At 37.6% G+C, this 27,695-nt stretch overlaps 1 protein-coding gene and 1 non-coding gene across 2 annotated transcripts in view; both read right to left on the bottom strand.

Moving 5' to 3' along the window:
* The window catches only part of LOC106878489 (uncharacterized), a 155,980-nt gene that overhangs the window by 87,029 nt on the left and 41,256 nt on the right, over positions 1-27,695 (bottom strand). The gene's annotated exons all lie outside the window — the stretch shown is intronic.
* Positions 11,683-11,969, bottom strand: LOC149132515 (signal recognition particle RNA). The gene has a single exon (XR_016244531.1).

Here is a 27,695-nt window from a genome sequence, read left to right as displayed (position 1 = left end):
AAGACGGATAATATTCCTCAGTGTAGAGAGACCCAATTGATAATCTTAATGGGGATTAAACGAAGGTAGACAAAATATATAACAATGATAAATGTAAGATGATAGACATGGATATAATGCAAGAAGGCAGATCAATATAAAATACTGGTGGAGATTATAAGAACATGGATATCTATCTAGCTGGCTATTCGTCATGTTAGTTACTGAATAAGTAATCTGCTAGATTTACCTTGCTTATTTATGTGTTTCAAATTTTACCTGAGGACAGTAGATTTACGCTAAAGTTGTAATCTATGAATGCATCAATAAAATGCTACCAAAACAGTTGTAGTAAATTTTAAACCCCACTTTTATATCTATCTAAATTCATTATATATATATATATATATATATATATATATATATAAGACAGTAAATAGTGGGGTTGTGTTAACCGCACGTGGAGAAATAATAGGAAAATGAAGAATAAGGCAGAATGCTAAATTGGAAGCATGTTTTAATAAAGATTTCTAACCGGCTTTCATTGCGAAGCAAATTTTCAAGAAGGAGAATGAAAATGTTTTTTACAAAGAAGTACAAAATGAAGAAAATAATATATAAAAAAATAACTATACCAATACATTATATTGTCTTTGAACTTTTGAAGTTCAATGGTAGTTCATGTATATAATGGTTGGAAAAATAAGGATGCATGAGAATTGAGAGTTGTGTTAGGTTTAAAAAAAGGGTTAAAAGTTTGTGTTAAGCAGGAAGTGTGGTGTCAAAACAGGAAGTGTGTGTAAGGGGAGACAAATGTTTTTAGTTGGAGTTATGAACTCTTTTTCAACAGGAAGTTTATGTCTGTTCCTAGAGAAATAAAGTCACTGAGGGGTATGTGTGTTAAGAAATGGTTGGAATTTCTCTATGAAAAGATTCTCCTTGTTGATTCTTTCTTGTGTGGAGATTCTGTCTTTACATTGATAGAAAGGGAATATAAGGAATTTAGGGTTTTTGTTTCTGGCGCAAGAGTCCTCACCATTGGTTGTCAAGCGATGCTGGGGGGACAAACACAGACACACAAACATATACACACACATACATATATACGATGGGCTTCTTTCAGTTGCCATCTACCAAATCCACTCACAAGGCTTTGGTCGGCCTGAGGCTATAGTAAAAGACACTTGCCCAAGGTGCCACGCAGTGGGAATGAACCCGGAACCATGTGGTTGGTAAGCAAGGTACTTACCACACAGCCACTCCTGCACCTAATTAAATATTAAGAATTGTGTAAAAAAAACAAAAAACAAAAGTAAGCTTAACATTATATTGTGTATTGCAGAAGTATAAGCCAATTTATTGCCCATAAACTTTAACAAAACCTTATATGGGCCCCCCCAAAAGTCACATGAACACTAGCTGAGAACTGCCCAACTAAACCCTTCAAGGTGTTGCCCCAGCATGACTGCAATCGAAAATGATCGAAACAAGTAAAAGAGAAATGTCCATTAATGGTGATTCTAAGATGATGTTACACAGACAGGTTTGTTTACTTAGTGCATCCTTGGGTCTATTGATCTCCACAATCAATAAGCCTGAGTACCAGTAGTACACTGGGGCTTCTTTTAATTGACCTACACCATCAGATTTCTGTATCGCAAAAACATGTGCCCCCATCATCACCATCCTCTCAGTTTACAGGTTTGTCTTCAGAATGAGACAGAATTTTCTTAGAAAATCTTTCTCTCTTTCCTCCCTTTCTCCACTCTCTGTCTGCCCTTTCCTCCTCCCCTCTCTCTCTCCAGGATGTAAACTTGTTGTTTTATGGTGTCACCATAGACATCTTTTTATGGGAAAAGTGATAAAGAAATGATGTTGAGTGAAGCATTTAGGAGAGACAGCAGAAAGAGGAGAGGATTACAGGGGGGAGGAGGAATAAAAGAGTGATAAGGAGAAGGGGGAAGATAATGGTAGAATGAAGAATAAAAAAGGGGGGGGAGAATCTGTAAATAACCTTTCCAAAGTGACATTATTCCTTCTTTTGAGACAAAATGAGAGAGAGAGATGAAGATAGAGAGATTAGAGATTGTGTAGTAACAATGTAGAAAAAGAAAGGTAGTGGAAAGACAGAGAGAGAGAGAGAGAGAGAGAGAGAGAGAGAGAGAGAGAGAGAGAGAGAGAGAAAGAGAGTAGAGGGACGGAGTAGGGAAAGAAAGGGAGTGTGTAGTGAAATTAAGTGTGAAAATGATAGAATGTGAAGAAAAGGCATGATAAAAGAGAGAGAGAGGGTGTATAAAGAGAGTGTGTAGAAGAGGAAAAGTGTAGAAATAAATAGTAAATAACAAACACATAACTGTCTTACAACTGTTTGTAAGGAAATATAAGACTTGATAAGGACTTCTGAGGTTGGGGGGGGGAGGGGAACGAGGAGAGGTGGCCACCCCACAGCCACCTTTTATTTCTCTTTCTTTCTCTCTCTCTCTCTCTCTGCCGAGCACTCCCCCTCCCTCGTGTCTTTTGGCAGAACAATGGAGAAGAGAAAGCAGTATTTCTCTACTTCACTATTCAGTTAAAAAAAAACACATTCTTTAAATCCTGCCAGAAAAATGTGAGGAATGCTAAAGAACACTCTTCAGACACTTTCAATAGAAAATTGTTTTAAATCTTCAGAAGTGACACTATATATATATATATATATATATATATATATATATATATATATATATATACCTACATACATACAGCCACACAAACACATGTATATATGTGTTTGTGTATATGTGTGTGTGTATGTATATATATATATATATATATATATATATATATATTAGACATACACACACATTTTTAAACACACATGCATCTTTAAACAATGCACAGTGTATGCACATATGTATGGGTGTGTGTGTGTGTGTGTAGGAGTATATACAGGGAGTGGGGAGAACAATGTGTAAAGTGAAATAGCTTTTTAACACCACTTGTGTGTGTATGTGTGTGTGCGTTTATGTGGTGCATTATGTGGATGTAGACATGTGTGTAAGTGTGTATGTATATGTGTATATACACACACACACACACGTTCAGTATCAGTTTTTCCATGCTTGCATGGGTTGGACAGAGATATATCTGAAGCGGGATTTTACAGCTAGATGCTCTTCCTGCCCCCAACCTTCACCTGTTTTTCTACTATTCCAAGAGCAACCGGGTTATTGTGTTGACAAATGAACTAAATTACCAGTAATATAAGCGGGTCAACAAAACTGACCTACATCAATCTATGACATTGTCACAGACAGAGGCTAACAATACACACACACACATTCAATTAACATCTGGTTTTCCATGCTAGAATGGGCTGGACAGAGATGTATTTGAGACAGTGTTTTCCTGTCAATAACCTGAACAGGATTTCAGCCATTTACAAAGAAAGATCTCCACCAGCAAATGCAACAGGTATGTATGGGTATACCAGTAAACATCCCAGTATGGAAATCATGCTTAATGGTGTTTCTTCTGTCTTTATGTACTAAGTTCAAATTCTGCTACGATCAACCTTGCCTTTCATCCTTTAATAAGTACCAGTTGAACACTAGGGGTCCATGTAATCAACTAGTCCCTGGCTCCCAAATTTCAGGCTTTGTATCTACCACAATAGACAGAAATATTATCCATCTCTATAATTCTAATAAAGAACTCTGTCTAGGCCATGTTCTTGAAATCATCTTTTTATTCTAGTTTATTGTTCTCAATACAAACTAAACTCTATTTACTCAGAATATTGACCGTTTTCATGTACAAACGAAATATAAGATTCCTAATCTCTTTGTTCATTGTTGAATCTGGCTGGTTGAATAGTGACTAACTTGATCACAATATCAATACAACAGCATTAATAACAGGTTCTAAGAGAGAGGGTGGAACAGAAAGGTACCACTGTGGCTTCTCTGTCTGTGCATGTGTGTGTGTGTGTATATATATATATATATATATATATATATATATACGTATGTTTAGATTGTTCTATGTCTTACATGTACAAACTGATGTGGATCAAATAATCAAGACATATAATAATGATAGAGTGATTGCTAATGAAACGGGAATCAGACAAACTGAAGAATTAGTTGGGTCAGTTGTTATGAAGTGTGTGTGTGTGTGTGTGTGTGTGTGTGTGTGTGTGTGTGTGTGCCCAAATTTGGATTCAATAGAAATTTTGCTTTCGTATATAACACAAAGAAATAGGGATTTTACATCTGGGCAGGTGCCTTACAAGCATTCTGAAAAAAATCCAGCCTTGGCTAACATCAAATGATATTAAAAATTTAGAATCATTTAGAATTAATAATTAAGCTGCATGCTCTTCAAATGGTAAATCCTGAGTTAGCTTCAATGGGTTTCATGGGGACCCATATATATATATATATATATATATATATATATATATATACACATACATACAAATACATGCATACATACCTAGTATATACGGCATGGTGTCGCATACACACACAGAATAATGTAATCCAAGCAAACCGATAGTTGGTAATTTTTCCAAAAAATGGAATAGAAGAAAATGAATGAAACTCAATGTAGTAAAAACGGGGGATTTTTGTTCTTTCAAACAAATGATTTTTTTAAAATATGCACAGATATTCTCAAGCACACACAAATACACATACACATGTACATATATAATGCACATGCAGGTAGGAGTGCAAGTTTGTGGCTTTGAATTTGGTCCCACTACGTAGAATATTAGACAAGTGTTTTCTATCATGGCCCAGGCCAACCAAGGCTTTGTAACTGAAATCGGTAAATAGAAACTGAAAGGAATCCATCATACATACACACAAATATGGGGAGGAATGCGTCCTTTTCTCTTGACATTGTGTTGATTGTAAGTAAATGTCCACTGTCATAGAAGCCATGTCATTCCTTTTATAATCTTACACACAAAACTTGTCTGGCCCCTGAGCTCTTTCTGCTTGAAAGAGATTTGGAAACTGGCAAAGGTTTGACAACAGGGAGGACAACCAACTATAGAAAAATTCTACACACACAACTGACACAACTGAGGTATCCCAGATTTAAAGGGGCCAAAAGAGAAATTTTACAGACCAAGTCCTTGACAATCCAGTTTATTTCAGATTTTGCAAAAATACAAACAAATCTCAACAGAATAACTTTTCAACCCTGACTACTAAAACACGACTACTTTCCTGGCTGACTTTTAAGGTAAATTAGGTTTTGAAAGTTCCTATCAACTAAAGTGTTCTAACCATGCCCAGCCCTAAATCTAAGGCCAAACATAAAACCCTAACCTTGAACACAACTCCAGGCTCTAAACCCATCTCTAACTCCAATCCCATTATAAACACAATTCTAGACCTCCAACTCTAAACAACCCTAAATCAAACCCTAACTTTAAAGCATTTCTAAACAAAGCCCTAACAATAAACCCTCAACTCTAGACACATCCCTAAACCCAACACTTAAAAAACACTAACCCTAACTTTAAACACAACTCCAACTCTAACCTCACTCTAAACACAATACTAACCCCAAAACCTCTCTCTAGATACAACCCTAAAACAACACAAACACTAATGTTAATTTTAAGTACAATTCTAACCCTGTGGCAGACCCTAAGCCTTAACCCCAGCCCTAACTGTAAACTTTAGCCTTAACCTCTTTAGCATTTAAACTGACCATATCAGGCCCAAATATTGGGCCTGATATGTTTCATGTTCAAACTGGTCGGATTCATCCTCTGGCACCTACCCTACAATGTCATTCTGAAAATAAACAATCACATCATTGAAATTTTGAAGCTACATTGTAATGCCTGATTAATTCAAAACAGTTTGAATATATAATGCATTACAGTTGACAGAATAATGCAAATGCTAAAGAGTTAAGCTTTAACCAATAATATTTATCATGAATTGTATTAAATATTACTGCCATACACTTGGTCACATGAAATACAGTCAACTTGTTGAGAGAGACCAACAAGTATTTCTTTTGCTAAGGTTCTTGACGATGGAGTGGAATTATATATTAAATAACGAAATACACAGCAATTTTGTATCTTTTTGAAATTTGAATTTTGAATTAATCTAAATTTCAATTAGTTAATTATTGCAATAATTAACTTTACTTTTCAGCTAACACCAATACCTGATTAAATCTTAATTGGATGAGAGAAATAGGAATTATATGACAATAATTGTACAATCTCACTTCTCAATACAAATGAGAGCAAAAAATAGTTTTTCAAAAGTATTTCACACACACACAGACAGACACACACACACACACACACACACACACACACACACACACACACGACTCATTTTATTTGGAAACTACTTACTCACGTGCTCGTGTGTGTATATGTGTGTGTGTGGGGGGCTGTCAGCACAGAACATGGACATTAAATCATAATATATACACACAGAGTGGGGTTGAAAACGAAGCAAGTGCAATGTGTGTGTGTGTGTGTGTGTGTGCGCATACTAGAAAACAACAGATGTTGAACAGTTTAGGAAATCTGTAAATATATATATATATATATATATATATATATATATATACACACACACTCTTTGACTGGCTGCTTGAAATATCTGCCATATCTTATAATCTCTAATGTAATCCATTACACTTTTACACACATGTATACACGTGCGCATGAGTGTGTGTGTATGTATGTACATATGTATATATGCACAAATATATATACACACATAAATATAACTGCATATATATGTGTGTATACACACACACAAATGTATGTATATTATACAACCCACACACATTAAATGACAATGATAAATAAATACATGTGTATTATATACACACACACATATATATGAAGAATATATATATATACACACATATACATTCACACTCACGCGCGCGCAAACAAAATATATACATAGAAATATACACACACACTTAAATACAAATATCTGTATGTACACACACATATAGAAACACACCTACTCACAAATACATTTGTATATGAATATATACATCCAAAGTACAAACAATGTACAGGATCAATTCTTCTCTTTCACCCAGGTTTTCTTCTCTCTTTCTGGAACAAATCAGCTAAGGTCACACTCAGATGTGACTCTCTGACTACATCAACGAGAAGAGGGCTCAAAGCAAGACAAGTCACACAGCGTTTTTCTTTTTACTCGTTTCAGTGTGGCCATACTAGGGCATCGTTTTCAAGAATTTTCACTCAAAGGAATTGACCCCAGTACTGATTATTTTTTTAAAGCCTGCTGCTTATTCTATTGGTCTCTTTTGCCTAACTATTAAGTTAAAGGGGATGTAAACAAACCAACACCAGCTTCTTTCAGTTTCCATCTACCAAATCCAAATCCAAATCCACTCACCAGGCTTTGGTCAGCCCAAGGCTATAGTAGAAGGGCTAAACATAGAGGGGACAAACAAGGAAAGACAAAGTGGTTAAGTCAATTACATCAGTGCGTAACTGGTACTTAATTTATTGACCCTGAAAGGATGAAAGGCAAAGTCGACCTCAGCAGAATTTGAACTCAGAACGTAAAGACAGATGAAATACCGCCAAGCATTTCGCCCGGCGTGCTAACGTTTCTGCCAGCTCACTGCCTTAAATGTTTCTGAACATAGCTAAATGTTCCTACACACACACACACACACGTATGCATCTGCCAGTTATATATATATATATATATATATATATATATACACACACACACACGTACACACACATACATATGTACATGTCTTTACATGTCTGAGACTGTGAGTGCAAGCCACTTATAATCATAGATAATGTTTATCAAAATGTCCACAAAAAAAAAAGAACAACAATCATAAAACAGTGTATCTGTATCATTAAATTTACTCGTATCTTTACAACATGACCAATGTTTCAGCAAAGCATGAAGACCTTCTCCCCTCTCTCCCACCAGCGTTGGAAGCTCCATTACAGAGTCAAGGACACTTAATCCCTCTTGAATAAAAGATCAAGTGAAAGAAAGAAACCCCAAATCTATTGTCTGTTATTCACTCATGCGAAAATATTCAACATGTAACACTTACAGGACTTGGGATTTCCTGGAAAGAGTACCACAGAGATCCATGCTCTGACCCACTCTTCCTAGCAAAATCTATACAGCCTTCATAGAACATACCCGGCTCAAACTCACCCACAAATGGCATCACACATCTTTCTACCATTCTTTAGAGTCACAGAAATTACAAAGGAACAATCATTGTTACACTCAGACCAAACCTGCTCTGCTCTCCTCTGCTGTGGCTACAGCAAGAATCTGCAGATATAGAAAAGTACACTGGACAGTGGAGAGTAAAAAGAAAAAAGGTAAAGTTATCTTCTCGAGTCAAGCTGACTCATAAAGGCCAGTTTCCGGGTTTCATGGCATATGTATTCTCCACCAGGATGGGACACCAGTCCATTGCAGGATTACTCATTTTTGCCAGCTGAGTGGACTGGAGCATTGTGAAATGAAGTGTTTTGCTCGTGAACACAATGCATCGCCTGATCCAGGAATTGAAACCACAATCGTATGAGGACGAGTCCAACACCCTAACCACTAAACCACATGCCTCCACAGTGGAGATTGGAGAGAGTGCATTAGGTTATGTCCAGACTATCACACTGCATATCATGTGATTTTATGATTTATCACTGCTGTATGTCAGAGTGTGCAGTGCAAAGTACAGGTAAGCAGACACAAGATGCAACTGGGAAAATGGATTTGTGAACCACAGGCCTTCTCGATCAGAACTGACCTGGGAACTACATGACAATAACAACAACAACAACTATTATTATAAAAACTACCTCAATAACTATTACAACTACTACTACTACTACTACACCTGTAGCAGCCCCCACCACCACCACACTACACAGCCACCCTTTGACTCTCAGTAGTAAACATATTAAGTAATGTTTCCTAGATGAGTCACTCTCCTACTCACACACGAACCAACAAATCATGTTAACCCAACACTCAGTTTCCTTTTCAAGTAATTCATAATCCCTAACTTCATGGCTCATGTCACACCATAAAACTACAACTCAACTACAACACTACTTTAGCACACCACCCTACCACCATACTATACAGGGCCATACCACACTGCAACAGTACACCAGATTAGACCACACTATTACCATACTGCTATACCACACCATACTACAACACTATGCTACAAAAACTACTACAGCACTTTACCACAATACACTGGTACCATACAATATCACACCATACAACTGTGTACTACACCACATTAATACAACACTACCTACACCACACTAGCACTGCTACAGTAGCCATGAAATCTGTAATTAATTAAGAGACCAACACAGGCCAGAAGAGTCACCAGTGAAGTATATGATGGTGGTGGTGGTGGTGGTGGCAGCAAATGTAGCCGAGATGGTTTTCAATTCGAAGGAGAAATAATGTATCTGTTCTGTTCTGTTAGTGGAGAATTTAATGAGAAGAAGAAGAAGAAAGTATTGGCATTGATGATGAAAGAGAAGATGGTTTGTCATCATTGACAGAGAAGAAATGGAGAAATAGAGAATTGGTGCTTCGTGCAGCTGAAATCAGCAGTAATCAATACATAACAGCTTGCAGGGAGAAACAACAGCCTAGATTAACAAACCAAACCAGCCTCCCTGCTCTCTCTGTCTTTGTCTGTCTTTGTCTCTCTTTCCTTCTCTCTCGCCTCCCTAGCGCTGTAGAATCTGCCAAAGAACTACAACAGCAGCCAAGATTAACAAAAGCAACCTCTCTTCCTTTCTCTCTCTCTCACACACACAGACACACACACATACATTACATACATATACACACACACTGTTTCTTCTCCCTAGTACAGCAGATCTGCCAAACAACAGCAGCAGCAACAACACTAATGCTCATGAAGCACTTCTGCGGCCATTTATCAATAAGACAGCAAGCAGCCATCATCAGTAGTACCACCACCATCACCACCACGGCCACCATCGCCACCACCAGTCGTACTGCTATTGCCACCACTGTCGTCGACGCCATCGCCATCAGAAGATACAGTTTCTTCAGCTGAAATAGTGAAGCCTGCTGCAGCAAAATGTGAAATTGATATTTTAGCATTTATAGAAATAGTTGTAGAAGTGAATTCACTTCAGTGCCAGTTACCGAAATCCATTGAGTCAGGTTTATTGTAAACTAAACAGATGGGTGATGGGTTGGAAGGTGTGGAACATGTTGTGTGAATATATATATATATATATATATATATATATATATATATATATATATATATACACACACATGCATACATACATACACATTTGTGTGGAGTGGGCAGGGGCATTTTAAAGGAATATTTTCTGAGATTATTGAAATTATTATCAATATTTAAATAAGTTGTCAGATTTTAAAATAAGTAGTATTCTGTCAAGGAAAATATATATTACAATACCTTGTGTATGTGTGTGTGCTACCATCATTGTTTTTGTATATATGCGTGTATATCATCATCATCATCATCATTACTTAATGTCATTTTTTTCATGCTGACATGGGTTGGACAGTTTGGCAAGAACAGAGAAGCTAAAGGCCTCTGGCAGGTTCTATGTCAGCTTTGGCATGATTTCTACAACCGGATGCCCTTACAGCGTGTACTGGGAGCTTTTTACAGGGTACTAGCACCCACAAGGTTGCCAAGTAACCACAAGATAAGACCCTCACTTCAACTGAGCTGAGTATGGACTGGCAAAATATACGTATGTATGTACATGTCTCCTTGTCTTCACATTGCGTGATAGTTGTAAACAAGTGTCACCATCATACAGGCAGCATCAGTTGTTTCTCATCTTCTATGAAAAACATCTCTGGCCATGGGGAAATATTTCCTTATTTGGAAACAGGTGAGGATTGGTGACAGGAAGAGCATTCAACCACAGAAGATGTACTTCGACAAATTTTCTCCAACTCGTGATGCACAGAAAAGTGATAATGACCGTGATCACGATGTTGATGATGTATGTATGCATCAGAGTAGTTGAATTAGGAGAGTTTTTTTTTTTTTAGACAAAATATGTCATGATTTGTTCCAGTTCTCTGCATTCTGAGTTCAAATTAGGCCTGAGGTCAACTTTGCGTGTCACACTCTTAACCCATATATGCCCATAAAAAATTTCACTATATTTTGATTAAACATTATGGTAAGCTTTCATGATGTGGAAGAGAAGGACAATATGCAACTGTTAGCTATGGGTGTCGACTACCTACTGAATATTTTGTATGCTCAGTCAGACGCTTCCTGGCAAGTTCATGTTCAAACAAGTAGGAGCAGGTTTTGCATTGCAAAAACGCAACCAGGAATATATGGGTCAAGTTAGTAAAGTACTGGTCAACGACAAGTACAGTTCCCTGTCTGTCTGTCTCTCTCTCTCTCTCTCTGGTTGTCATATCCTGGATATTTTGTTGACTCAGCCAAAAAGGTGATGCATCTGCTCCTAAATATATGACCATTTAAAACAAATAGCTAAAGCCATGTGCATTTTACCTAGCCATCCTCGACTCTCTGAGATCACTGATTGAGGGATGGAAATCTTTTATCTTTTACTTGTTTCAGTCATGAGACTGCGGCCATGCTGGAGCACTGCCTTAAATTTTAAGAAAAGAGATTGGTGTTCTGTTGCATTGAACAGGCTGTCAGCCAATGACCATTTACAGGCACGATCTTACTACTGCTTGACACAAGGTTTTTTACCTGCTGTGTTTCTAACCTGGACCAAGGACCAAGGAGGGTCACCTCCTTAGACAATCCTGTCCTGATGAATTTCCTCACCAGCACCATATTGATGCTGAGCTTAGCATGGCCACCAGATTACCATAGAAAACTGACGACCAGGACTCTCATCCTCAAACTGGCCAACCAGATAAGCCTCCAAGTAGCTGGGTTGCAGGAGCACACTGTAAGTAGGTAACTCTGTGACGGAATAGCCTTCCCATCAGGGGCAATGTTGTCCTATTCGCCTAGCCAACAGAGTGGTATTGTCTGAATGCTAAAACGATGCAAAGCACACATGGGACAAAATGTTTAATGGCATTTCGTCTGTCTATATTTTCTGAGTTCAAATTCCATCGAGGTTGACTTTGCCTTAATGCTTTCTTGGTCAATGAAATAAGTACCAGTTATGCAGTGGGGTCTATGTAATCGACTATTCTCCTCTTCTTTACAGCCCCTACATTATATGTTTGTATATAGATGATGATGGTGGTGTCTATGTTTTTAAACACACACACACATATATAAACACCTGTGTGTGTGTGTGTGTGTGTGTGTGTGTTACATGGTATATCCTACATGTATATCTTACTGACATATAATACATATATTATACATCTTCTGGCCATTCTACAAACTGGCACTGAACATATACCATTTAATATACACCCTCATAATGTCAATAGATTTAACATTTTTATGTTTTTACAATCAATTTCTCTTTTTGAAGAAATATGACCATAACACCATCAACCTTTTCTGTCCACTCCATTCAGCTTACTCCAGAGTCTGGTTTAGCAATATTTTCATTAGTTCAAACTAGTTGGTTCTGGTCATGCTGGAGCACAACAGACACACTGACAGAATTTGAACCCCTAATTTATTGTTTCAGACAGTTTGCTTTGTTTTTACCAGCTTTTACCAGTTCCAAACCAGGGTAACGAGATTTTTGTAAATTATGAGATTAACCTTTTCATTACCATATTTCGTTGAAAAACACTGCCATGTTTCAATCAATTTTGAAAATAATGAAAAATTTATTGAAATAACTGTCATAATTAATTTGGTGTGCAGAACATACAGAATTTTGATGGAAGATTTAAATTTAGATCATTTAAAACAGAAAGTTTATAACATAGAACCAGGAATGGTGGTCTCAGGTGGATTGGCATGAAAAAAGTTAAACAGAGGGGTTATTGACCAAATGGTCTTTAGTTCAAAACCTTATATAAGTTTATTTGGTTGCTAACAGGTTCTGCAAATACTTCATAGGTCAACAAACCATTCCAGTGACTTCTTCATCAAAATAAATTCAATAATTACATCAGTTAATTAGAAATATGAGCAGAGTTCTAATTAATCCAAATTAATCTCGCTTCTGAGGATGGTCTTAACATAAATGGTTACAATTTCAGCATGGGAATTCATTAAACATTCTTCAAACTCACAAATACTTTTTTTGCTAAATATTATGAAATTTCTTGCAAATTCCGGTTCTACTTTCTACATCCTTGTCTACTAAATTCCAACATCAGTGCTGTTTATTTTCTTACTTTTCCATCACTGAGGCTGAGTAAATATTTTCACAGCTGGCTAACCTTCTTAAATACAATGCACTCAACCATGAAGAAGAAAAAAAGTGCAACATCTATTTTTTCTCTCTCTTTTTATTTTGTTGTGTTTTTTTTTCTGTCAACTTGATCAAATGCGATGCTGTATAAACGACATAATGAGTCTAACGAGACAACACAAAGGCTTTTTATTACACAGTAAGGTTAGAACTCATTACCAAAGAGTCAATAACGAAGTACTTTTAAACATTACAGCCACTTTAGGTTCTAAACCATTCAGCTGGAAACATTTTCTAAGGAATCACTGAAATTGTACCATCACAGCTTTCTGCTGGAAGCTTCAGTCAGAATCAAATTAACAATATTGACCAGAGACAGCATTTTATCACTCCAACACACAATTACAGTTCAATATTCACCAGTGACAACCTACACTCACTTCACTACACAAAATGATGCCTGGTTTCACACAATTCAATTGTTACATCCGCCATCACAGCACAGTTGAGGTGTTGAAATATGCACACACACACAAGCACAGACATACAAACACACAAACGCACACAGATACGTAAAGTTAGAATAGAGGCAGCTGATGAATAATTCCAAGTGGCTTTCTGTTTTCCTATGTGTTCGTTCCGTTGTCTGTAGTTCATTGTTCTAACGTCCTGTACCCTGATATGCATCTATATGCACATGTAGATGAAAGTATATACATATATGTGTGTATACATGCATATATATTTTTTGTATTATATATATATATATATATATATGCATAGACAAACAGGATTCTGAGAAGGTGATCTGTGATATGAATGAAAGGTTTATTTCACTTCTTACTCTCTACAGTTGTGGATTTTATTAAACGGAGAGATGTTCAGTTTATAGGAAGATATCGAACAAATAGCAGCTATCAACGAGGATATCGGCAAACAAAAAGTGGGAAGTTCTTGTCGAGAAAGAAATCAATGGCCAGTCAATCTAATATTTAAGATACATATTGTCTGCGAATCAAAACCATCCACCCATATATTCTATGGTATATATGCTATATACAATCGTGTGTGTGTGTGTGTGTGTGTGTGTGCATGCATGCATGCATACATGTATATGCTAGTATATATGTGTGTGTGTGTGTATGTATATATATATACGTGTGTGTGTGTGCACACAAACACACAAATGGGTGTATATATAATGTGTTTAATGTTTATTTCATAGTGAAAACATAAGTGCTCAATACATTACACCACCTTGTTCTGAAAGTGCGTAGTTGTGTGTGTGTATGTATGTGTGTAAGTGTTTGTGTGTGAGAGAGTGAGAAAGAGAGTGAGTGTTTGTGTGTCATGTGAAATATAAACAGGATTAAACAAAACACAGTGCAGACATGTTTTTACCTTACATAAGACACACACACACACACACATATATATATATATATATATATATATATATATATATATATATATATATAGATGTGTGTGTGTGTTGCTGGACGAAACTTTGAAGTTACTGTCAAAAATATTCTTGTTTAAGAATAAAGTTGCTTTTATCATAACTGAACATAAAAGCAAACATTAATATATATCTTTTATCTTTTGCTTGTTTCAGTCACTAGACTGTGGCCATGCTGGGGCATCACCTTAGAGAATTTTTTAGTCGAATGAATTGACTCCAATACTTCATAAATATATAGCTCAGTGGTTAGAGTGTTAGGCTTACAATCGTGAGGTGGTTAGTTCGATTCCTGGACCGGGTTGTGTATTGTGTTTTTTATACACACACACACACACACACACATGTGTGTATGTATACATATATATATATATGGAGCAAAATGAAGTAATAACAGATTTGACTGTCTAACGGCAGTATTTATTGTAGCTCATTAAAATTGGTAATTCCCTTCCTATCTCCCTTCCTCTCTCTCTTTCTCACTTTCTCTGATAATTAAAATAAAGACATTGATGTGTGTTGTCACCACCCTCCATACCACCACCCCCACCATCATTAAGTGCAAACAGAAGCTAGTGTTTCATCAACTGCATCACCTCCACCACCCCAGCCAACCTCTGACATTTCCACACCATCCTCCCATATGTGTTTATATGTACCCACCCAATACAGGAAAACATTAACCAACATCTACTGGGAAATAACCTCCCCCTCTCCCCTATCTCTCTATACTGACTTTCCTACACCACCCACCCTCATATGTACCCATGTACACAACCAGTACAGTTGACACTAATTAACATTTACTGCTCTCTCCTCCTCCGTCTTGACAGAATTTTCAAACATCTTGCTCTACGTACACACACACACACACACATTCTACTTTGCCAAAGCAGGATCAATAACCAATCATTAGAACTCAATATATTACTTATAATGGACTTACAAAGCTGCAGGCTCTTATACGAACCAGAAAATATGTACAGAGTACACACATTAATTAATTAATCAATCAGTCAATGGCTACACAACCACCTTCATCAGCTTACAGCTGTTTTGGGTATAAGGGAAATGTCTACCCAGACTTGAGTGCCAATCTTAGAGCTAGTCAGATCCTTAAGATAAAATGTACCTTTGAGGAAAACATATATATATATATATATATATATATATATATATATATATATATATATATAAATTGCTAGTAGGGACTTGTGGTAATATGTACATACCAGTTGCCAGAAATGTGTTTAATATGTAAATTGCTATATCTAATAGTGTTACACCACTAGACTTAGTGGGTATTTAAGCACTGAGTTTATGGATGGTTAATAGGCTGGATGCCGCACTGAAGAAAGAGCAATAAGTCCAGAAATGTGCATGTATGCCCATAACCCATTTTTCTATCCTTGATCACATCATCTACATAGACATATTTATATACAAAACATCATAACTTTCTTTGCTGGCTTTGAACTCTATAGAAAATCTGCAGAAATAGCTTGAAAGTGATATATAACTTGACCTGTGTCTCTTTTCGTTCATTTGCTTATTACTCTACATGTTTGACATATATATAGGGGCACAATCATAGCTGTGAGGTAAGAAGTTTGGTTTCCAACCATATGGTCATGGGTTCAGTCCTTCTAAAACATTAAATCTGTAGAAGACAAATGTCTTCTACTATAGCACTCGGACTGACCAGAGCCTTGAGTGGGTTTAGTAGACGGAAACTGAAAGAAGCCTGTCATATATATTTATGTGTATGTATGTTACTGTCTCCTTGCCTTGACTTCATGTGATAGCTGCAAATGAATGTCACCATTATGCAAATGTTGTCTTTCATTTCCAGTCTTCCATGAAAAGCATGCTTGGTCATCGGGAAACAGATGAGGGTTGGCAACAAGAATGGGCAACTAGCTGTAGAAAAATCTGTCCAACCCAAAGAAAACATGGAAAAAGTGAATGCTGAATGATAATTATGAGATTATACAGAAACCAGAAGTGCACTCAATACAATTCAAATATAAACTGGAGAGCAAAAAAAAGTTGTATTGAACATTTAATGTTTTAGTAAAGTACTCTACTGTCCTTCATTCATATCTCACTCTGTGTGTTGGGGGGGGGGGCAGAGAGAGAGAGAGAGCCTGTGTATCTGTAGTAGAGACAGCTGTAAGCTAATGAAAGTCATAATGAAACCATTGTCTTTCTTGTGTGATACATGATATGCTGTGTACTTCACATGGGAACTGCTAGTCTATAACAATTAAAGTTTGTTGTCATTTTCTTGTTTACAAATAGTCTATTGGTTCTGTACTTTCAAGGACCTGAAGAGTAAGAGATTCCTTACTTGAAAAAGGGGTAAAGCCTACTGAGAACAAGTGCTTCCAGTTGTAAAATAATGCCTCAATCATATATATATATAATATATATATATATATATATATTCATCTAATCCATACTGACACAAAAAAAAATTGGACATAAAGAACACAAATAAATGAACATTGCAAATAAGAGGTGACAAGTGTCTCAATATCCCAACATGGCAACACAGATGGAAATTGGGTAATTTGACTGGTACTTAATTTATCAACTCCAAAAGGTTGAAAGGCAAAGTTGACTTCTCTGGATTTTGAACTCAGAACATGAAGACAGGCAAAGTGCCGCCAAGCATTTTTCCCAGCATGCTAACAATTCTTCCAGCTCACTGCCTTAGATCCCTAAAAGAAATTGACAGCTTTTATTCGTTAGGGCAGTGGTTCCCAAACTGTGGTCCGTAAAGGTGAACGTTAAGCTAACGGAAAGCTGACAGACCTCTGAGAAAACTCATTCAAACAAATGGGATCCTTGGTAGTGAAAAGGTTGGGAAGCACTGCATTAGGGGATTGTAATTAGCAGTCGAGGAAGTATTTTGAAAGCAGCCAAAGAAAGGTCTGGGCGGAAATCTTCATGGAACTATTTTATTTCCATTGGTTAATGAAAGGACTATATCTTTGGGTGAAGGGCAGATTTTACAACATGTGTATATAAAGTATGATATTGTATGGTAGTGAAACATGGGCACTGACTGTAGAGGAGGTGTGAAAACTTGCAAAGAAAAGCCACAGGTATTGTTTGCTGAGATTGTTACTTTAGTGTAAATGAAGGATGGAACAGAAATGAACTGATAGACAATTGAAGAAAAGAGGAATTAGCTGCAGTATGCAAGGGAGAAGATAGAGGTAGGATAGATATTGGGATGTCTACGGAGAATGATGGCCGAATAAAGAAGTACCAAGGTATTCAAGAGAAAAGAACTTGAAAAACAGGGAGACCAAAGAAGGCACTGGAAAAAGTGGTTGAAGCTGATCACTGGAAAATGAACTGGACAAAGATGAAAGAATGAAACCAAGTGGCAAAAAGCAGTGCTGGAGAAGATCCGTACAACTAATCTAAGCATGGGGGAAAAATGAATGTAAAATGTTGATGATGGCCCTAGTAGTGGGTCTAATTATTTCCTATAATGTAGCCCTGTTTATGGATTTATCTGTTGCTATATTATAGCCTGCTCATCTCCTCGTGAGTTTATCTATTGACATAATGTAAGCTACATTAAGGAAATAGCGAAATCTATGGGTAGAGTGACTTTCTATAATTGGAAGATTTGAGTAACAGCAGCAGATGGTTATGGAAAGAGAATCTAGTTTGTGTTTCACACAGAGAAAGAGATTTGTGGCATTGAGACTGTAGATTAAATAATTCAAGAGATTATTAGCTTGGAATGTCATAGATTGGAATAATATGAGAAGGGGGGGGGGAGGAAGTGTGGGAGGGGGAGAAATGGAGTGAAGGAAAGAGAAAGAGGAAGAAACAGGAGAGACTGAAAGGAGAAGGGAGAAGAAAAAAGTAGAAAAGAGGATGGGGAGGGAGACAGGGGTAGAGAGATAAGAGAGAGGAAGGTGAGAGAAAAGGAGAGGAAGAAAGGAAGAAGAGGAAAAGAGAATGAGAGAAAGAGACAGGAGTGAGTGAAAGAAAGTTAGAGAGAGAAAGTTCGTAATTTCCAAAAGATTCCAGGGACTCTCTTCAGGTTGAAGAGATGATGACTGATTCCAAGAGAATCCCAGATGCCAGATGGAATTGAACTCACAGTATTGAGGCCAGATGGAATTGAACTCACGGTATTGAGGCCAGATGGAATTGAACTCACGGTACTGAGAAGTCAAAGTCATAATCTAATGTATTTAATGTATTTAATTTCAGGCTAATTACATTAGTTAATTAGGAGATTAACAGCAGCAGAGAAAGAAGGGGTCAAAGGGGTGGGGGTGGGGGGATAAGAACCAGTTGGTCCCTAAAAACTGCCAATAATAGAGAAATAAGAATTATTAATGTTAGTAGTAGTAGTAGTAGTAAGTTTCACAAGCTGGATAATATGTTAAAGACATTACTCTGTGTGTGTGTGTGTGTGTGTGTGTACAAGTGAGTGGATGTGTATGTGCGAACATAGGTACATGTGTGAGGGTAAAAAAATGTGTAAATGTGTATAAGCTTAAGCATCTGTGATTGTGTATGTGTGAGAATGTGTGAATATGCATGCGTGCATGTGTGTGTAAAGCATGTGTATGCACATTTGAACATGCATATGTGTGTGTGTGTGTGTGTGTGTGTGTAAGCATGTCCAAGTTTATGCATGTGTGTGTGTGTGTGTGTGTGTGTGTCTAAGATGTGTTAGGTACGTGTGTGTGTCCCTCTCTAACTTCACAGTCGACTGGTTAGACCAAAACAGCCAGTAAAAGGATATGCAGACTCCATTAAATAGAAAAACACATGTTGTAACACTTCACATGCAAACAGTCAATATTTATAGAAACACCCCACCCCCCACACACACCTGTCCACTAAAAAATTATAATCAATTAATACTAATTTCATTTACTATGTTCTGAGTTCAGATTACGCTGGGCCGACTTTGCCTTTCATCCTTTCGGGGATCAATAAATTAGGTACCAGTGAAAGACTGGGGTTGATGTAATCGACTAGTCCCCTCCCCTCAAATTTTAGGCTTTGTGTCTTTAGCAGAAAGGATTATTATTATTATTATTTTTATTATTATTATTATTATTTTAAAGTGGCGAGCTGGCAGAATCATTTGCACACAGGACAAAATGCTTGGCGGTATTTCATCCACCGCTACATTCCGAGTTGAAATTCCACCAAGATCGACTGTGCTTTTCATCTTTCGGGTTCAATAAATTAAGTACCAGTTGTGTACTGGGGTTGATCTAACAGACCAGCTCCCTCCTCCACAACTTCAGGACTTGTGCCAATAGTAGAAAGGATTATTATTATTATCCCTTTAGTATTCACAAGTAATGCGTTTTTATTCACATTGTTTTGAATTAATTCTGTACCAGTTGAACACTAAGACAAATGTCATCAACTAGCCCCTTCTCCCAAAATTTCAGGCCTTGTGCCCAGGGTAGAAAGGATCATTATTATTAAATTCAACGACTGGCACCCATGCCAACATCATCTCCTTCATTGGACACGAAACTCAGCTTGCGAAGACTTATTGGGGCAAGCGAAAGCGAAATTGTGATGGCACCTGTGCCCAGCATCGCCTTTCTGGCACTTGTGCCCATGGTATGTCTAAGGACTTTCGAGCGAGATCGTTGCCAGTGCCCCTGGACTGGCTCTTGTGCAGGTGGCACATAAAATACACCATTTTGAGCGTGGCCGTTGCCAGTACCGCCTGACTGGCCTTCATGCGGGTGACACGTAAAAGCACCCACTACACTCTCTGAGTGGTTGGCGTCAGGAAGGGCATCCAGCTGTAGAAACTCTGCCAAATCAGATTGGAGCCTGGTGTAGTCGTCCGGTTTCACCAGTCCTCAGTCAAATCATCTAACCCATGCTAGCATGGAAAGTGGACGTTAAACGGTGATGATGACGATGATGATTATAATTATTATTATTACAAGGTGGTGAGCTGGCAAAATCATTTGCAAGGTTTATTTTGAAACTTCTTGTTTTTTGCTTTTGCATTCCAAGCCTGAAGAACTCTAATTCTTCAAACAGCCACAGCTACCCAGTAACATTTGAAATCTACCATCGTCTAGAGCTACTCAGCAGTAGTTAGAATTTTAATCAGCTACCCATTCACCCAGTTTCAGGTGTTAATTTAATCAAAAATTATAAATACAAAGTTGTTTACCTAGGCTGTTGACATACAGAAAAGCCCCCACATACTTTTTTAAATAAATGCACTTGTGCCAGTGCTAAGTAATTGCACCTGTAAAGTGGTTGGTGGTAGGAAGGACATCCAGCCATAGACACCATGCCAAGACAGACAATTGGAGTCTGGACAACTCACCAGCTGGCCAGCTCCGGTCAAACCATCCAACCCATGCCAGCATAGAAAATGGACATTAAACGATGATGATGATGGACTATAACAGGAGTGGACTAAAAACAGGACCCTGATAGACACATACTTGCATGCTAAATTTCTTAAGCATGGAACTAGGTCGTCAGCATACAGGAAGTCCTTATGTACAGCTGGCCTTACACTCCTGTTATAATCTGGAGAACTATCAACAGGAGTGGACTGAGACCAAAACCTTGACGAACACCTACCTGCTAAATTCCCCACTGTGCTCATAACTAATTCTCAACTTGTTCACAGCATTTCTCTGCATGGCTTGCATGACTTTGTCAAGCCATTAACCAACTGAGTTTTCTCAGTAACCACAGGACCACAGGGCCCAGAACACTATCAAGGGCTGCTTTCTCCAGGTTAACAAATGCTAATGGAAAGATCAACAACACCAAGAACATCAACACAAAATAAGGAAAGTATATGGTGACAAGTTAAATACCAGATCTTATTTTAATATTTGGCAATAATAATATTACTAGAGTCAATGTTTTAGCAAATGTCTTCTAATGTTGGGCAAGTGTCTTCTACTATAGCCTCGGGCCAACCAAAGCCTTGTGAGTGGATTTGGTAGACGGAAACTGAAAGAAGCCTGTCGTATATCTGTATATATATATATATATATATATATATATATGTATGTCTGTGTGTCTGTGTTTGTCCTCCCCAACTTCGCTTGACAACCGAGGCTGGTGTGTTTACGTCCCCGTAACTTAGTGGTTCGGCAAAAAGAGACCGATAGAATAAGTACTAGGCTTACAAAGAATAAGTCCTGGGGTCGATTTGCTCGACTAAAAGGTGGTGCCTCAGCATGGCCACAGTCAAATGACTGAAACAAGTAAAAGAGTAAAAGAGTATACATATGTGTGTGTGTGTGTGTGTTTGTTTGTGTGTGTAATGATATCGATGTCAGGGGTGGTTTGGGAAGAGAATATATTTCTTTAAATATTGAAAACTGCCTTTAGGTTCATTTTCATTCAGGCACAGAAAACAGAGGTAGTTATATATAGCAGTAGTATGGGTGTGCATATGTATATATGCATATATGTATGTGTGTGTGTGTGTGTGTGTGTGTGTGTGTGTGTGTGTGTGTGTGTGTATGTATATATGTATGTATGTATGTTTTATATATATATATATGTATATATATATATATATATATATATATATATATATATATATATATATATATATAGGCATGTGTGTGTATGTATATAAGCATGTGTGTAAGTGTGGCAGTGGGTATAAATATATGTACATGTGGGTAGAATGGGATGCATGTTGTGTGCATGCGTATGTATACATGTGTATGTACGTTTGTGCATGTGAAGAACAAGGTGTGTGTGTGTATGTGTTACTGAGAGAGAGAGTTGCTAATTAAAAACAAAAAAGAGCAACAACCGTTAACAAAGTTGTATGTATTTCCTTTAAAAGAATCCAAGAAAGATGATGATGATGATGATGACGATGATGATGATAAATTCGAGAAGGTGGGAGGGGTGTTGAAAGCGAGAGTTTTGCCGGGGGGGTATGGGGGAAAGGTACATATTGGATAACCCAAAAGATATATTTTTTTTAATATAAAATAAATCAGGAAAAACAAAAACAAAAAAAAACTTAATTACATGTATACAACAAACAAACAAACAAACAAACAGTGTCTAGTTGCGGTATTTATTGGAACGGTGGAGCCATGGCAGAGAATTCTGGCAATGGTGAAGTATTCAATGAAAGGAAGTGAGTGGAATTATGAGCTGAGAACAGAGTGTACTGGGGGAGTGCGGAGTGGGGTGGAATGAGGTAGAAGCGGGGATGGCGATGGGTTGTTAGTGGTTCTGAGTTAATTAGATCAGTTGGGTGTATAGACTTTATACTTACCCCGGCTATATTTATAGTCAAGATATATTATACACACTGGATAGAATAACATGGACGTCGCAGAGAGAACAGTTATCAAAATATATGAAACAGAGTAGGGAGGTGTTCATTTGTGTATATGTGTTAAAGTGTGTGTGTGTGTGTGTGTGTGTTTGTGTTAATTTGTGTATATCTGTTAAGGTATGTGTGTGTGGGGGTGTTAATTCTTGTGTAAATTTGAGTGTGTGAGCATGTATGAATATGAGTGTGTATATATGTGCGTATATGAGTGCATGCGTGTATATGAGAGTATGAGTATGAGTGTATATGAGTGTGAGTGTATGAGAGTGTGAGTGTATATGAGAGTGTGCGTGTATATGAGAGTGTGCGTGTATATGAGAGTGTGCGTGTATATGAGAGTGTGCATGTATATGAGTGTGCGTGTATATGAGAGCGTGCGTGTATATGAGTGTGCATGTATATGAGTGTGCATGTATATGAGTGTGCATGTATATGAGTGCATGTATATAAGTGTGAGAGTGTGTGCACATATGAATGTGTGTAACAATTTGTGTGTGCATATATGTCTGTTTGCAAGCAATAATTTGTGTGTTAATTTGCACATATATGTGCTTGTGTGTTGTTGGTTAGCTCAAGGTCAGTTCCTGATCAAGCAGACCCTATAGTCAAAGATCTTCCAACCATGACCATCCCATCTATTTTTCAAACACAATCTTACATAGGGCAACCTTAAACAATGTGTTAACCCTTTATCTGAGACAAAAGACTGTGAAGTAACAGGGCCCCACCCAACAACTATGCAGTTAATTTGCAGAACCCTTCAGCCAGGGGTCCAAATTTGAACCACACCAAAATTTGGACCCACTCTCTTGATGAAGTCTCAGAAAGTCAACATGAATAAAAAAAAAAAACTAAAAAATTTTTGACCAAAATTTTAGGCACAGGAGTGGCTGTGTGGTAAGTAGCTTGCTTACGAACCACATGGTTCCGGGTTCAATCCCACTGCATGGCACCTTAGGCGAGTGTCTTCTCCTATAGCCTCGGGCCAACCAAAGCCTTGTGAGTGGATTTGGCAGACGGAAACTGAAAGAAGCCTGTCGTATATGTGTGTGTGTGTGTGTGTGTCTGTGTTTGTCCCCCCAACATCGCTTGACAACCAATGCTGGTGTGTTTAGGTCCCCGTAACTTAGCGGTTCGGCAAAAGAGACCGATAGAATAAGTACTAGGCTTACAAAGAATAAGTCCTGGTGTCGATTTGCTCGACTAAAGGCAGTGCTCCAGCATGGCCACAGTCAAATGACTGAAACAAGTAAAAAAGTAAAAGAATAAACAGTAATTTAGTATGAATTGCATTACAGTAACATTTATAGCTGTGTGGTTAAGATTTTCATTTCACAACCACATAGGTTCAAAGTTCAGTCCCACTGTACAATACTTTGGACAAGTGTCTTCTTTTATACATCCAGACCAACCAATACTTTGTGAACGAATGTGGTAAATGGAAAGCTGTAGAAATATATCATCATCAACAACACTTTTCTCTATTTGCATGGGTCAAGACAGAATTCACCGAGGCAGATTTTCTACAGCCGGATGGCCTCCTTCCTGTCACCAACCCTTACCTGTTTCCTAGCAACGTAATATTTCTCCATAACAAACACTTTTTTCACAAAAGATTGGAAACAAACATTAGTATGACACTCGTTTACAATCATTACACGATATCAAAGCATGGGTGAGTGGATGGGTAGGTAGGTAGGTAGGTAGGTAGGTAGATAGATAGATAGATAGATAGATAGAGATAGTTAGTTAGTTAGTTAGTTAGAGATAGTTAGATAGATAGATAAGATAGATAGAGATAGTTAGATAGATAGAGATAGTTAGATAGATAGCTAGATAGCTAGATAGATAGATAGATAGATAGATAGATAGAATGATAGATAGATAGATAGAATGATAGATAGATAGATAGATAGATAGATAGATAGATAGATAGATAGAAGTGGATATATAAATACATAGAAGTGGATGGATAGATAGTGGATAGAGAGATAGTGGTGAATAAGTGGATAGATGGATATCATCATTATCACCACGGTGAAATATTGATAACTGTCATTCTTGAATGGGATTAGGAGTGAGTTGTCTCACCTGTATATGACTTACAGGTGTTTTAACAACCAGTACTTTGAGAGTGTCATCCCCACTGCACTAAACTGCAGCGTACAGGTGAACAAGCAAAACATTGAGTGTGTGTGGACAATAATGTTTAAAAATCACTAGTGTTGCTTCTAATTCATAATTAAATTTAACCCTTCACATGAATCGCCTTGGCAGGTTTGTTTTGTTACACTATCTGTATATAGTCATAGACTGATGATTTGATTCAGGTACATGTTGATAGGCCACAGAAATAGCAAAATATTGATATCTATCGCTTCTGAATGGGATTAGGGGTGAGTTGTCTCACCTGTCTTTTGACATTCATGTTTTAACACCCAGTGCTTTGAGGGAATTGTCTCCACCCACGCTAAACCGCAGTGTACCGGCAAACAAACAAAATACATACACTGAGTATGTGTGGTTGATAATGCTTACAACACTAGCACTGCTTCTAATTCATAACTGAATATATATAGCCTTTTCCGTTTGTTTTCCTGTCTTGTTTTCTTTTCCGTTTGTTTTCCTGTCTTGTTTTTTGTCCGCCACTACATTCCTCCATGGCACAGGTTTAATTTGTGTATACAAATTTAATTTGCAGTCCATGGGAAGAGCCATTTTAACGATGCGTCCTGCCCAACTCTTCAAAACACCAGTGTTAAAATGGGGGTAGCTGATGAAGGAAAATGTTCTCTATGTGGCTTGTGTGTTTTCTGTACTCTGGTTATTATTATTTTCTTGTCTACGTTTTGTTTGCAATGTCCTGTACCCAGATATGCACCTATATATACAGGTAGTCGTAGGTATGCACATACCTGTACGTATATATGCATATACTCATTTATTATTTGTTTTTATATATATATATATATATATATATATATATATATATATATATAAATAAATACTCACAGATTTTATATCAGTATTGCAGTGAATGACAAGCATAAAAATGCCTGGCAGGCAATGTTTCTGCTAGTTTAATTAATGTAATAAGATAGTTAATTAAAAAAAAAAAAAAGCGAGAAAGAGAAATTAAGATACAATGATCAATGAAGTGGAATTGCTCCAAGTCAACAGAACCTAATAGACTGCTCCTGTAGTCTAGATAGCATACGATTGAGAGGAGACTCTTGCAGTTCAGATAGCATAAGACAGAATGCAGATTCCTTTAGACTATAAAACAACAGAGCTGATAGCATAAGATGAGTGCTGGTCCAGAGATTGGTTAAGGGTGTTATTGATGGAAATAGAATAGTAGTGTTGGTATGGTGGTGGTAGTGGTAATGCTCTGGTTGTAGGAATATGGTGTAGTAGTAGCAGTAGTAAAGGTGGTGTTGGTTAATGGTAAAGTTGTAGGTGACACAACAATTAATATTTAGTTAATTTCTTACCAAAGCGCAAGGTCAGAAATTTTGGTGAGATGGATCAGTCAATTGTATCAATCAAGCCCAGTACTTGACTGGTACTTTAATTTATCGACCCCCCCCCCCCCACCCAAGAGAATAAAGTGCATTATCGACCTCAGCAGGATTTGAACTTGGAACATAAGGGCTACAACTTAATACTGCAAAACAGTTTCTTCAATGTTCAAACAATTTTGCTAATCAACCATCCCAGAGAGCTAACAATACAATATTGCAACTAATAAGTATTAAAAGTCATAATTATCTAAATAGTACCGACCAGACTGGAGCAGTGCATTACAATTAAATTTCTCATCTTGTGAATAATATACCTGTGGCTGTGTGGTAAGTAGCTTGCTTACCAACCACATGGTTCCGGGTTCAGTCCCACTGTGTGGCACCTTGGGCAAGTGTCTTCTACTATAGCCTCGGGCTGACCAAAGCCTTGTGAGTGGATTTGGTAGACGGAAACTGAAAGAAGCCATAGATGTATATATGTATGTGTGTATATGTTGTGTATCTGTGTTTGTCCTCCCAACATCGCTTGACAATCGATGCTGGTGTGTTTAGGTCCCCATCACTTAGCGGTTCTGCAAAGAGACCGATAGAATAATTACTAGGCTTACAAAGAATAAGTCCTGGGGTCGATTTGATTCGACTAAGGGCGGTGCTCCAGCATGGCCGCAGTCAAATGACTGAAACAAGTAAAAGAATAACAGAATATAAGGATATCATCATCACCACCATCTATTCGCACGCACACACACACACACATCTTTAGATATATAATGTATCGCGAGCGCGCGCGTGTGTGTGTGTGTGTGTGTGTGTGTGTGTGTGTGTGTGTGTGTGTGTGTGTGTGTGTGTGTGTGTGTGTGTGTGTGTGTGTGTGTGTGTGTGTGTGTGTGTGTGTGTGTGTGTGTGTACACCCATCAGGCAGGTGTTTATTTCTACAGCATTAAAAAAAAAACTAGAGAAAACATTACTCGGAGAAGAACATCAGAGAACTGCAGCCAT

The sequence above is a fragment of the Octopus bimaculoides genome, chromosome 15, assembly GCF_046866305.1.
Source record: "Octopus bimaculoides isolate indiv1 chromosome 15, ASM4686630v1, whole genome shotgun sequence".
NCBI lineage: Eukaryota > Metazoa > Mollusca > Cephalopoda > Octopoda > Octopodidae > Octopus > Octopus bimaculoides.
Note: the sequence above shows the minus strand (reverse complement) of the source record. Positions and strands in the feature narration are given on the sequence as shown.